Here is a 14,914-nt window from a genome sequence, read left to right as displayed (position 1 = left end):
AACACCAACAGAATACACATTCTACTCAAGTGCACAGGGAATATTTTCCAGGACAGATCATATGTTAGGCCACAAAACAAGTCTAAACAAATTTAAGAAAACAGAAATTACATCAAGTATCTTTTCTAACTACAGTGGTATGAAAATAGAAATCAATAACAGGAAGAAAGCTGAAAAACTCAAAAACCCTTGGAAATTAAACAACACACTTCTGACCAAACACTAAATCAGAGAAGAAATGAAAAAGGAAATTTTAAAAATTATTTTGAGACAAATGAAAATGGAAGAAGAAAAAGCAATTTTGAGACGAAAGTGTATAAGGCATACACTAAGAAAAAAGTTCTTAAATAAACAACCTAACAGTACACCCTAAGAAATTAGAAAAAAATGAAGCCCAAAGTTAGCAGAAGGAGAGAAATAATAAAGATTAGGTCAGAAATAAGTGAAATACAGAAAAGGAAAACGGAAGAGATTAACAAAACTAAGTGTTGATTCTTTGAAAAGATCAAAAAAATTGATAAACTTTTAGCTAGACTCACCAAGAAAAAAGAGGAATCAAAGGAATAAAATTATAAATGAAAGAGAAGCATTATCAGCTGATACCACAGAAATACAAAAAGATCATAAGAGACAACTAGGAACCATTATTTGCCAACAAATTGGGCAAATTAGAAGAAATGGATAAACTCCTAGAAGCATAAAACCTACTAAGACTAAATCACAAAGAAATATAAAACCTGAACAGACCTATGAGTAAGGAGATTGTCAGTAATCAAAAATCTCCCAACAAAGAAAAGCCCAAGACCAGATGGTTTTACTAGTGAATTCCACCAAACATTTAAAGAATTGACGCCAATCCTTTTCACATTCTTCCAAAAAGCTGACGAGGAAGGAACACTTCCAAACTCATTTTATGAGGCCAGCATTACTCTGACATCAAAGCCAGATAAGGACACTACAAAAAAAGAAAGCGAAGTGAAGCATTAGTCATTCAGTCATGTCAGACTCTGCGACACCATTGGCTGTAGTTTGCCAGGCTCCTCTGTCCATGGAATTCTCCAGGCGAGAATACTGACTACTCTAATTCAATAGAGTAATTGAAGTCCTAACCAGAGCAATCAGGTAAAATAAAAAAGAAATAAAAGGCATCCAAATTAGAAAGAAAGAAGTAAAATTGTCTCTGTTTGAAGATAACATTATCTTATACATAGGAAACTCTAAAGACTCCACCGAAAAACTCTCTTTAAGAACTAATCAACGAATTCAAGAAAGTTGCAGGATACAAAATCAACAAACAAAAATCAGTTATGTTTCTAAACACTAACAACAAACTATCTGAAAAAAAATAATTTATTTACAACAGAATCAAAAAGAAAAAAAATCGTTATGTGTGAAAGCTAAAAAATAAATCATTGAAAGAGAGAGTGGATTGGTGGCTGCCAGAGGTGGGGGGGAGGGTTGAGGGAAATGAGTGAAGATAGTCAAAGGGTACAAACATCCAGTTATAAATAAGTTCCAAGGATGTAATGTACAGCACAGTGACTATAGTTAACAATACTCTGTTGTAGACTTATAAGTTGCTAAGAGAATAGATCTTAAAAGTTCTCAGCATAAAAAAGGGTAAATGTGTGGAGATGGATATGCTAACTCACTCATCATGGTGATTATTTCTCAATATATATATCTACCAAATCATCACACTGTACAACTTAAACTTACACAGTGTAATATGTCAATTATATCTCTATAAAACTAGAGGGAAAAAAGATCAAAATTCATTACAAAAATTATTGATAAAATTTGAATATCAGATGTATATATGCATATAATGACTGATTTTTCTAATTTCAAAAGACAAAGAACTTGAATTCAAGGAAAGACTTAAGTGAGAAAATAATACTCTAATCAGAAAACAACAACCACCTAAAAGTTTTCAAAACTTCTGTCTGTCTTTGTTTCTGCTCATAAGAGATAAGACATGGAGAACTCAAGTATATACACATACAGGTATGGGAAAGGAAATCTGAGATTTCCCTTAAGATGAGAAAGCTGAAGCCATTTCTACACCTGGTAATGAGGGCTACAAGTCTCCAAATTAGAAATAATATCCAAGTAAACTTAATTCCTGAAAAGTTGATGGCTGAATTTAATGTCATTGGGTCTTGAAAAAATCAGGACTAAATTAGGGAATAAGAAAATGTGAAGGTCAGAAAGGAATATACATAAATGCTCTCCTAGTTTTTCTGTAAATTATTTACCTCTTGTACTAGTGCTAACACTAGAAGAGATTAAAAACACTGAAAACATCAGTAAGCAGAATTTATTTTAATAGAGTAAACATTCTGAAAAGGAAAAGCATGAAATGCCTTTATTTGATTATCCGTGAGACATGGAGCTGTTTGGTGGATTGCTCATGCACAACCACTGCTAGTGCAAGAACTGGGATATGAGACAGAACAGTAACAGCCACTCTAGTCTGGGCTGGAAAATTCAACCTGTAGAATGAGGACAAGTATCTCAAGGTTAAACTTAAAACTGTTGACTCACTGGAAAGGACTCTGATGCTGGGAGGGATTGGGGGCAGGAGGAGAAGGGGACGACAGAGAATGAGATGGCTGGATGGCATCACCGACTTGATAGACATGAGTTTGAGTGAACTCCGGGAGTTGGTGATGGACAGGGAGGCCTGGCCTGCTGTGATTCATGGGGTCGCAAAGAGTCGGACACGACTGAGCAACTGAACTGAACTGAACTGAAACTTAAAATTGTAGAGAAGATAAAAGGAAACCATATATTCCCCAAAGTATTAATTTTTGAGAACTATTTTTCAGGTTATTTCTACATTTCAAATGATACATCTCAAGATAACAACAGAAGTTTTTCAATTGGGTTTTGCCTTTCAAATAAAGCCTAAGGGTGTTAAGAGAATAAAGCAAATAACAAGCAACCTCAGTACCCAGACCCTGCTCCTCCTCGCAGCAGTACCAACACTAAGTCCTATTCTAGCTCACTGGCATTCTTCCCTATGTAACAGGATGGTAAGGTTCAAGTTCATCCCTGGCAGTTGTTCAAAGGATCAGTGTGGAAAACAGGATAAAAGGAAACTGCCTTGAATTGCAACAACATAGATTATTTTTCAGAAAAAATTCAGAACTGTGATAGCGATTAAACTCTAGGATGGAGGTCTGAGAAAGAACTATCACCTGTTCTTCTCCAGATGTTGGGACAAACAGAACAAGTCCTCTTTAATCCAAGACAGTATATTTCCTAGGAACCAATGAAAATTGTACTTGGGGGAAATTTTTCACCACATTTCATGCCAAATATATTTTATACTATTTCATTCCAAAATGCACTTGTTTCATTTAACTTCCAAAAAACACTGACAAAGAACATTGTCAAAGAGTTCTGTTTTTTGTGGGACATAAGAGACAAAAATACTTCTTAAAAGGAGAGTATTAATTGGTAGTTTGATTAATTCTTTGATGTAAGATTGTGTTTTATGAACCTTGTGTTAACAGAAAGTACAGTTAAGTGTCACTCTATTGCTTTAGAATCTGAATTGATTAGTTTTATTGGTTGACTGGTTTTGTTAGTTGATTTGTTAGTTGGTTTTGTTAGTTGGTTAGTTGATTATTTTTAACAATTGATTGTATTTACTCCTGTAGAAATTAAGAAAATGTAAACTCCCCACAGTAGGCATGTATTCAATTAGTGCTCATTTCAGAGGGAAAGAATTAATAGTTTCTTGAGATCCTTAAGATGATACTAGAAACTAAGGCATACCAAAAAGCCTACCATATGCTAGGAACTGTTTTAAAATTTTCAGAGTATTACTTCATATAATTCTTACAGCAAGGCTGGTATAATCCTTACAACAGAATAATTACTAAAGCAGACCCTAAAGTGCTTTACCCATATGCCTTGAACCTCTGGACAAAACCAAGACAGTGTTCCTCTTCATTTTGCAGATGAGGAAAGCAAGAGACAGAATGGTTAGAAGACTTGTCCAAGACTACCCAACTACTAAGAATAGAGTTGGCATTTGAACCCACCCCGGCACCATGGATTCCATTTCCCCAGTTATGTGGTAGAATCTATGCAGAAAATCTAAACTGTGGGGAGTGTTCTCCAAAACACAAATACTCCTAGAAATTTCATCAGTTGCATTGGATTTCTGTGTATGTGAGATTGCAGAAAGTGAAAACTAGAGATAGCAACTTCCAGGGGAAATTGGGTTTCTGGCAGCTGCTTTGAATTAACATTAAGAGCCAACATTAAGAAATGAGAAGCACAGAACAGGGTTTCCTCTAACAGACACTCCTGGAAATCCTGATTCCATGCAGAATCACAAACTCCAGATCTATATTTCCATACTCCTGACAGGTTACTAGCTTGCAGCTGAAACACAGGATGTGATTCTGGCTCAGGGGAAAAAAGAATTACTATGCCTGCCTGAAAGTCAGTCAACAGAGGCAAAGAAAAGAAGACACACAGGCACCTTTGAAACAGGAGCTGAGATGAAGAAGTTTGAAAGCATTTGCTCATCAGTATAAATTTGGGATAATGAAACCACCAATGGGTAGTCAAAAGTAAATCAAACACCTACCAAACGTCTAACTACATCTGCACATATGAAACTGCCACCTACTCGCCATGCAAGACAGCAGGGCTATATCCATCTCCCTTTTTACAGTTAAAACTTGCAGATTATTAATATTCTGTCTGAAACACAGAAAACTTGTTTAGTCCCAACAGGTTTAGTGAAAATCTTGGGCAAATAACATCTTTCTGGTCAAATTAGAATAATTAATAATATTATCATATTGAATTTCATCTGTATGTAAGGTCCAATACATTTATTTTTACTAAACTCTACAGATGATTGTATCACAAAGCATAAAAAAGTGCAGCATAATTTTTAGCCAAATTTGGGTAGCTCTTTAATAGAATATGGTAAAAGGAAAGCTGCAATGTTCTGTCTCATAAAGAGAACTCCAAGTCATTGCTCAATTGTGCAATGTCCAACATGAAACAATCTGGGGTCTGAAAAACGTGTCAGAGTTCTCTGAGGGTTTCCACAGAAAACAAGAATAATTAGAATTCTGGAGCAGAGCTGCCCTCTTTGACAACCTCTGCCCTCAGAGTTCAAGCTAAGCCAACACTACAAGAGGCTTCAGGGTAGACCCAAGATTGGCTTTCAGCCAGCCTTCAATAAATTACAGAGACTCCTGAGGAATTGGTTGCAAAACAACCCAGAGTCTGAGGCCAAGGCAAACTTTTCTGAACTGTTTACTCAGTTTCTACTCTCCTTATCAAGGTTGTCCAGCAATAGGCAAGTGGCTTACACGTGATATTTAAACATGGACTTATTTATACACAAGTCAAAAGCTCAGTGCTCTGATCTCCCCTGAATTGGCCAGAGACCCCCCAGCATCCATGCCCACAGCAGGTGGCCTTATGATGCTCAATGGGATCAAAAAGGGATTTTCTGCTCCAGAGGGGATTTGGAAAACCTCCCTGGCCCTGCTTTGTCAAGGAATTCTGTTTTCACTGGCTCTTACAGCACAGTCTGGAGTTCTGGACACAGGATATGGTTCTCAAGCACCACAGGAGAGGCCCCTTCTGTCATCTCAACCTCTGTAACAAGATCTTGCTTACAAAATGACTGATATTAGAAGGGAGATGATTAAAATATTTGACCAGAGCAAGACGCTTCCCTGAAATCATGTTACATGGGTCAGGCCATGTAACCCTTTCTCGCGGAATTCGCAGACTGAAGACCAAAGTCTTCCACTCCCACTGGGAATTCTGCTCTTAGGGCAATGAGGCCACCTGTGCTGCATTTGCCTCTCTAGCTCCAGTTTCTAGCACCAGTGTCTGGCATTTTTAACAATCCTTTGATGAATGAATGTTTCAGCAAGTCAGGTGACAGTCAGGAGCCTATCCTGCATTAGCCATCTGCTCAGTTCATTTCAAATGAACACTCACTCACTGAGATCTTATGACAGGCCAGGCCACGCAAGGATGCATAGATGATTAAGGCACAGTCCTGCCCTGAAGGGCCCTGTAGTCTAGGGGGAGGCCTCATAGTTGGCTCATTTTGATAGAGCCTAAAGATATGAGATGGCTGGATGGCATCACCGACTCTGTGGACATGAGTTTGAATGTACTCCAGGGGTTGGTGATGGATAGGGAGGCCTGGTGTGCTGTGATTCATGGGGTCGCGGAGAGTCGGACACGACTGAGCGACTGAACTGAACTGAACTGAACTGAAAGATGGAATTGGAGAAGGCAATGGCAACCCACTCCAGTACTCCTGCCTGGAAAATCCCTTGGACGGAGAAGCCTGGTGGGTTGCAGTCCATGGGGTCGCGAAGAGTCGGGCACGACTGAGCGACTTCACTTTCACTTTTCACTTTCCTTCATTGGAGAAGGAAATGACAACCCACTCCAGTGTTCCTGCCTGGAGAATCCCAGGGATGGCGGAGCCTGGTGGGCTGCCATCTATGGGGTCGCACAGAGTCGGACACGACTGAGGCGACTTAGCAGCAGCAGCAGCAAAGATGGAAATATGGCCACCAAATGTAGAGTCTGAATCCTGCTGGCTGCTTTCAAGAGGGCATTTAAACATTCTGTGACATTCTAGGAAAGTTACCAAAGGGAGGGGTAGTTGGATGAAGGGAAAAGCTCAAAAGACAGGATAGACTAAAAAAACACAAAAAACCTGCTCATTCACTTTGACTCCATAATCCCTTCTCTGGAACTAGTCCCAGAGCAATTGGTCAAAAAAAAAAAAAAAAGCCTAAATGTATAAAGATGTTTTTCACCATATTATTATAATAGGGAACAACTGTAAACCATTTAAATGTCCATCAATAGAAGAAAAGCTAGTAGATTACAGCACAACCTAACGTTAGATGTAAAAAATAGAACATAAATTTGTATAAGGTACTGTGATTGGAACCATTTATATGTAAACAAAGATCAGAAAGGAACTAAAAGTAATTATATGGATATGTAAGGAACTTGAAAATTGCAAGCTGCTTTTACATATTCTCTTCTGGGATACTTTACAACAACTCTGGGAAACAAGTAGTATGATTATGAAGCCACATTTTTTTAATGCCTAAAGAATGAAGATTAGAATACAAAGCTTAAACACTAAAAAGACATAATCTCAAAGTCCTTCTTTCCATTATACTACTCTGTTTCTAGAAAATGAAAATCATTGCTGGGCTAGTATAGACAAAACATGTGCTAGTTTTTAATTACCAATATATTGGGGAGGCAAAAAGTTTGTTTGGGTTTTTCCATAACATCTTATGGAAAAATCTGAACAAGCTTTTTGGCTAACCCAATAGATATTTAAATAATTTAAAGTGCTTTCAGTAGTACATTTAACTTAAAAAATATATGTAAAGTAGCATTGAGGAGTTTCACATACCAAATAACAATGATAATTAACTTTGCTGAGAACTAGGAGGTGCTTCTTTTTTATCAAAAACTGAAAATCAGGAAAATAAGAATCCTAGTCTGCTTTTAATTCAATCTCCTCTTGATCCTAGTTGTAGAAAGTCACTTTAGTCATCCTTTGTAGTTGTTTGTGTGTCCTTGGTTTACTGACAGTGAAAGTTAAAACTTTGCTTTAACTTATAAGTCAATAAAAGTTGCTCAGGTGTTATCCTACTGTCTGACCAAGGAATACAATGGCTTCAAGATGGTTTCCCTCTCACACGCTAAGCAGAAAATCATTTCATCTGAATGCTGCACTGTATTAAAGATATTTCTGGATTTAGGTATCTTAACTGCAAAATAAGACAATACTTAGGATAGGATTTGATCCAACCCCAACATTCTCTGAGAGTATGCTCTTGATTTTCTCTCTCCCCTGTGTATATAGTATCAATACTACATTGATACAGGAATGTAGTATCAAATGTACATTTGCAAAATTCCAAGCCCACTTGCTCCAAGATACACACAAAATTGAAAGTCTCCACAAAGCCCCTTACCAGCAACAGTTCCTTGGAGTAGTATCTGCATTAGTCTACACTTCACCTCTCTCTCCCCTTCTTATGGTAGATTGGATTGCTATGATTTCATTAACCAAATGGGACACTTTCACCATGAGCCTTGCTTGTCATCTTTTGAAAACACCATGGCCATTTGGATGTTTCCACCATGTCATCAAGGGAGTTGCCTCTCTTGTCTTTCTCTTGCTCTTTTTTTCCCTCACTGATGTAGAAGTTTTGATAACCTTGGCTTGTTTCTAAGCTTGTCCTTTTGCCTGTCAAAGGGCAGAAAACAAGGATGAGGTGACCCACATTGCAAAGAAGATACAGAAAAATTCTCAAAAAAAAAAATCTCTCATTATAATTCTTGAATTATTTTTTTATTTGGAATAAGAAACTTCATTATTTTAATGAACAGCTATTGAACATCCAGAGACTAATACCAAATTTGCCTTGCCAGAAATGTGTTTAATCACATAATAATATTAATTTCAGATAAAGAAGGAAGAAAGCCAATTTTGGACATCAGAAGACATGTCTGAGTAGGGAAAGCAACTTGAAATCAGTGTGTCACATTCTGGAAGAGGTCTTTAAAATCAAATATAGTTCATCCTCCCTCCTAATATAAATTCCCTCCTGTAATGGGGGATAATGAAGCCCACTAGCTTCTGTGGGTTTCAGCACTTCCATTTCAAGGATATCCATTTAATTCCTTCTCAGAGCAGAATTAATAATTAACGTTTCTCTTATATAGAATTAAATCTTGTCTCTCCCTAAAACTTTCACCAGCATCTGCCCTCTGATTAAAAACAGAATAAACCCATTGCTTTTCCACTTAATGGTTTAGGTTAAGATTTCTCCCAAGTGGTTCCCAAGGAACCCTAGTCCTTAAGAGATGTTCACAAGTGCACCTGGGTTGGGGATTGTTTGCTCAAATAAGTTTAGGAGAGACTGCACTCTATACTCCTCTATTGGGGAATCACAGAAACCATTAAAGGCTGTGAAAAGTTTTTTAAAAACAAACGAAAAACTCTAGTCTGCCTTTATTTCATCCCTTTGCAAATATATTTTCTCTATGGAACCCTCTGCCTTGCTGAGGAATACCCATTAACATTTTTCAGGAGTAGTGTTCTAAGAAACACTGTGGGAATCCCAGAGCTGAGTCTTTTCTTTGCTAAACATCTCTGGTTTTGTCAAGAGCTCCTCATAGGAAAAATTTCCAGACACTTCACCCTTCTTGTTCATCACAAGGTCAGGGGTGACTGAAGGGCAGATGTAGGGAGGGAGAGGAATTCTGAAAAGATGTTAGGAGACAAATGACCACAAACTGCATCTCCTTCTAATTTTGTCAAGGGACATGGTAGCATTGACACCTGCATGAGTCTGAAAATAAAACTCAGCCTCCTCAAATTCAGCCCCATCTTCTACATCTGAGTTAGTTTTGTGTCCCCAGTGCTGTCCTATTTTCCTACCCACTTACTGCTCCTCCCATGGCAAGGAGAGAAAGAGGAGGAGGAGGAGGAAAGGTTATGTATCTGCACACCATGATTTGCCCACTCCAAATGTGGTGTGGAATTTGAGGGCTGTCTCTCATTATTCATGGAAGGCTAGCGGATCTTCAAGGACCTCAGGCCCCAAAGAAAAGGGAGAGTGAGAGAACCGGCCTGCCTGAAACTGTCATCATTCCCATACTGTCCCTGATTCAAACTGTGACTGTGCAAAGCTTTTCAGCTCTGCTCCTTAGCTGTTTTTCCTTCAAAGGAGCTCTGCCATCCGAAGAGCTTTGCTACTCTTAAATTCAGATTATTGTGTGTGTTTTTAAATAAAAACACCAATACAGTATAATAACACATATATAGATTATTTAGATTTAGAAAGATGGTAACTTTCTAAATTAGAAGGTTAGATTTAGATTTAGAAAGATGCTACTCTTAAATTCAGATTGTCATGTGTGTTTTTAAATAAAAACACCAATATAGTAAAATAACACATATATAGATTATTTAGATTTAGAAAGATGGTAATGATAACCCTGTATGCGAGACAGCAAAAGAGACACAGATGTATAGAACAGTCTTCTGGACTCTGTGGGAGAGGGCGAGGGTGGGATGACTGGGGAGAATGGCACTGAAACATGTATATTATCATATGTGAAATGAATCGCCAGTCAGGTTCGATGCATGAGACAGGATGCTCGGGGCTGGTGCACTAGGATGACCCAGAGGGATGGTATGGGGAGGGAAGTAGGAGGGGGGCTCAGGACGGTGAACATATGTACACCCGGAGCGGATTCATGTCAATGTATGGCAAAACCAATACAATATTGTAAAGTAATTAGCCTCCAATTAAAATAAATAAATTTATATTTTAAATAAAAAAATAAAATAAATTTTAAAAAGCTAAAAAAAAAAAAAGTACTTTGCCTTTGCAGAATGCTTTTTCCTATTACCGATTTTCCTATTAGTATGCTAATTTATTTTATTACCTTTAATCATCTCACCTATGTGCTTACCTTTTTCACTCTCCTAAATGGGGAAGAGGGAGCACCAGCGAATAAAGAGAATCTTGAGGATCAGTTGTGCTACCAAGATGGGGTGGCAGCTTTTACCTCCCTCTTGTTATCTCCTTCAATCTCTCCCAATAATTTAACTAAATGTGAACAAAAACTGAATTCTTCATATGCAAACTGAGTTTCAAGATAACTCTTCAAGACCTCTTCTGAAAATTATGACGACTACAATCTCCCTATACAGACATTTTGGAACTAACTGACATCATTAAATACCTTGTTAACTCATCAAATCACTATTTTATTATTGTTGGGGATTTTTCCTTTTACTTGCTCTGTCAAAAGTTTGCAGAATTTCAGTGAGTTTTCTCACTTCTATAGTTTTTTTTAAAGTTTATTGAATATTTAAGAATATTTCTATATTTTGATGCTATTATTTAATAAATAAATATTCATAAAAGTTATTTTAAATTAATTCTTCTTTAATTTTTGGCTATGCTTTGTTGGATCTTTGTTTGGGGTCTTTGTCGCTGCACAGGCTTTTCTCTTGTCACAGCAAGTGGGGCCTACTCTTCATTGTGGTGCATGGGCTTCTCACTGTGGTGGCTTCCCTCCTTGGGGAGCATGGGCTCTAGGCCCATGGGCTTCAGAAGTTGCAGCGCATGGGCTCAGCATTTGTGGCACATGGGCTTAATTGCCCTGCAGCATGGGGGATCCTCCCAGAATAGGAATCGAACGCATGTCCCCTGCACTGGCAGGCAGATTCTCAAGCAATGGAACCCCAGGGAAGCCCATAAAAGTTAATTTAAAACAATAAAAATCATCTTCATTGCTTTAACGTTTTATTACTTTGATTTTTGCTTTTTTCTCCTATTTTTTTAAATATATCTTTGCTTAACATTTTACTTAACTATTTAAACTCCATTCTGAGACTCTGTCCTTTAAAAAGATATATTAATTCATTTACATTTATAATCCATACATGGACACAAAGCAGGGACTTCCTTCTGTCCTCTTGTTCTGTACTTTCTGTACTTTATACTTGTTTGCTAATTCTGTCTCAGTCTTACTGCTTTTATTTTCTACAGTGCACCCTGTTCTGAATTCTATTTGTGGTTTATTCACTCAACACATATTTGTTGAGTACTTACAACATGCAGATTCTAGACAACCTTCTTTAAACTTCAAAAAATTATAATCAGTGTGCAATGTTTTTAAAAAGGTTAGGAATAACTTCTCTTATACACTAATACTTTAAAGGTTGACATTGTGATTATTTAACCAACAGCCTTTAATTGGTCATTTCCATTCTTAATATGGATAATGTAAACCAAGTTAAAACTCATCACTTGATTCTCATACTTGTTCTGAACCTCAGTACAGATGTTTAAGTCTCTCCCCAGATGTAACAGAAATGTTAAGATCTTAGGGACAAAAAAAAAAAAATGTAGAACTGTCTAACTTTCTAAGATTCAAAGAATTCTTAAGATGCTGTTTCAACTGCCTTTTGAAATTGGAAAGTCCATTAATCACATAGTACAACGTGGTCATTTAAAATCATCCCCAGCCCCTCCCAGGATTAAGAACTTGGGAAATTACATACTACTCTTAATTTTGAATTGTGGTGTTGGAGAAGACTCTTGAGAGTCCCGTGGACTACAAGGAGATCCAACCAGTCCATCCTAAAGGAAATCAGTCCTGAATATTCACTGGAAGGACTGATGCTGAAGCTGAAATTCCAATACTTTGGCCACCTGATGGGAAGAACTGATTCCTTGAAAAGAGCCTGATGCTGGGAAAGACTGAAGTCAGGAGGAGAATGGGATGACAGAGGATGAGATGATGGATGGCATCACTGACTAGATGGACATGAGTTTGAGCAAGTTCCAGGAGTCAGTAATGGACAGGGAAGCCTGGTATGCTGCAGTCCATGGAGTTGCAAAGGATCAGACATGACTGAGTGACTGAACTGAACTGAACTGATGTTTGCTGCATGATGATATAGATCTTATCCCACTTTTTAGATCCAAGCTAAGATGTAGCAAACCCAGGCACTATAAAACATCTGGCTGGATACTCTAAGTTTTAAAAAAGGATTTTAAAGGGAAAAATTTTTGTTAACCAAACTTCAAAAAATCTGCTCCAGAATATGAGATCACAAACTTTGCTAAACTGCTTATTCTAATTAAGTTTTCAAGCAGATTCAGGGTACACTCAACACAGTACCCTGCTTTAAAATAGGATAATCAAATTGACAGACCTTTTGCTAAATATTCATTTAAATTCTATATAATCTTTCCTCTCTACAAATTGCTGGTACTCATGTCTTAATTTAATATCCACCTATGAAGCAAATACTTTGTACCAGTCAGGGTCCAATCAGGAAAGTAGGTATTTCAAACAGTAGGAAATTAATATGGAGAATCCAAGAGATGGAGGAGTAAGCAGCCAAACTGAAGAGAATGAGACCAACAAAGATTTGCAATAAATCTTTTTTTGCATGAAATGGTCACAACCTTCAGGGCTACAGGAACAACAGGAGGAGCCCAGGTACTACAACCATCCAAAGGAACTACCTCCTCACCTCTGGGGTAAGGGAGCAAGCTGGCAGCAGGTAGACACCTTAGGGAAACACTGCTCCCTGAGATGCAGTGCAAAGGAGAGGGAGAGCAGGGAGTGGATCTTAGTGTAAAAGTGGAGCTGGTCAGAACACATCTAACCTCATACTTGTCACACTACATTCTCCATCAGGGATACAGGCACCCAGGCGAGCACATGTATGCATGTACTCACATATGCATATCACACTATTCATTCATCTATCTTTCCCCAGCCTCATCTTCCAAGGAAGAAATTATCCATGTCCAAAATATGAATCCTGAGTTAATTTAAGTTCTTTCAAAGCTTCTATGATCATCATAATACCTTACATGTCTGTAACATTCCACTGCTTCAAAGCACATTCAAAACCATCCATGCACTTTTTAGTTTTCACAACCACCATGAGGCAATGTGTGTATTAACATTCTCAATTGTAGAGAGATTAAGGTATCTAACCTAATGCATTGCAGAAATAGGTCCAGAGTCCTAGATTCTCCAGGCAACAAGACCAGACTGTCTTCTGCCTACTGATGAATGCCTACTGCCTACTGATGAAGGTCACAGGCAAGCAGAGTAAGACCTCTAGGCTCTAAGTTACCACATCTGGCCACAGACTAAAATCGAGGCTATATTAAGTTAATCACAGGCTACGGCCTCTCTTAATAAACTTTATGCTTCAAGTTACCCATTTTAAGAAAAATTCATCTTAGCAATAATTTGTACAGTACATGATAACTTACAAAGGCGCTCCTCATTTTCCCATTGATCTAATAATATTCCTGAAATACATCATGGTAACTAACCCATATCTAGTTTACTGGCATTGTGAGTGAATAAATTCAAGTCAGGGGATGGTGTTTTTTTTTTAATTCCTTGTAGATAATATGAATTATGTGATCTACTATATGAATTCAAAGGGATCTATTTCCTTCATTTGTGTTCAATATCCCAATTAGAGGACTTTTCTTCAGATGTGACCTATTTCTGACTATTTCCAACTATTTCCCTGACCCTCCAAATCACAAAGCAGCTTTGATTCTGGAACACACCACACATCAGAAGTTTGCTCCTGGGAGTAACAGAGTTTCAGGGTCTTCAGAGTTCTAGAGGGAGGGCTGGGCTGTGCCTGCCACCAGGAAGGCAGGAATGGCTGATCCCATTAAATAGCTGGTATTCCTCCTGGTTTCTTACTTCCACTGTATAATCATAAGGGATTTGATTTAGGTCATATCTGAATGGTCTAGTGGTTTTCCCTACTTTCTTCAATTTAAGTCTGAATTTGGCAATAAGGAGTTCATGATCTGAGCCACAGTCAGCTCTGGGTCTTGTTTTTGTTAACTGTATAGCGCTTCTCTATCTTTGGCTGCAAAGAATACAATCAATCTGATTTTGGAGTTGACCATCTGGTGATGCCCATATGTAGAGTCTTCTCTTGTGTTGTTGGAAGAGGGTGTTTGCTATGACCAGTGCATTCTCTTGGCAAAACTCTATTAGCCTTTGCCCTGCTTCATTCCGTGTTCCAAGGCCAAATTTGCCTGTTACTCCAGGTGTTTCTTGACTTCCTACTTTTGCATTCCAGTCCCCTATGATGAAAAGGACATCTTTTTTGGGTGTTAGTTCTAAAAGGTCTTGTAGGTCTTTATAGAACCATTCAACTTCGGCTTCTTCAGCATTACTGGTTGGGGCATAGGCTTGGATTACTGTGATATTGAATGGTTTGCCTTGGAAACGAACAGAAATAATTCTGTCATTTTGTTGTTTGTTTTCATTAATATTTTTTTTTGGAGGC

The 14,914-nt window shown here is 37.9% G+C and overlaps 1 protein-coding gene across 1 annotated transcript in view; it reads right to left on the bottom strand.

The window, feature by feature from the left end:
* PGM5 (phosphoglucomutase 5) overlaps nt 1–14,914 on the bottom strand; it is a 212,325-nt gene that overhangs the window by 124,836 nt on the left and 72,575 nt on the right. The window lies entirely within an intron of this gene.

The sequence above is a fragment of the Moschus berezovskii genome, chromosome 7, assembly GCF_049115385.1.
Source record: "Moschus berezovskii isolate FMDL1 chromosome 7, NW_MosBer_1.0, whole genome shotgun sequence".
Lineage (NCBI taxonomy): Eukaryota > Metazoa > Chordata > Mammalia > Artiodactyla > Moschidae > Moschus > Moschus berezovskii.
Note: the sequence above shows the minus strand (reverse complement) of the source record. Positions and strands in the feature narration are given on the sequence as shown.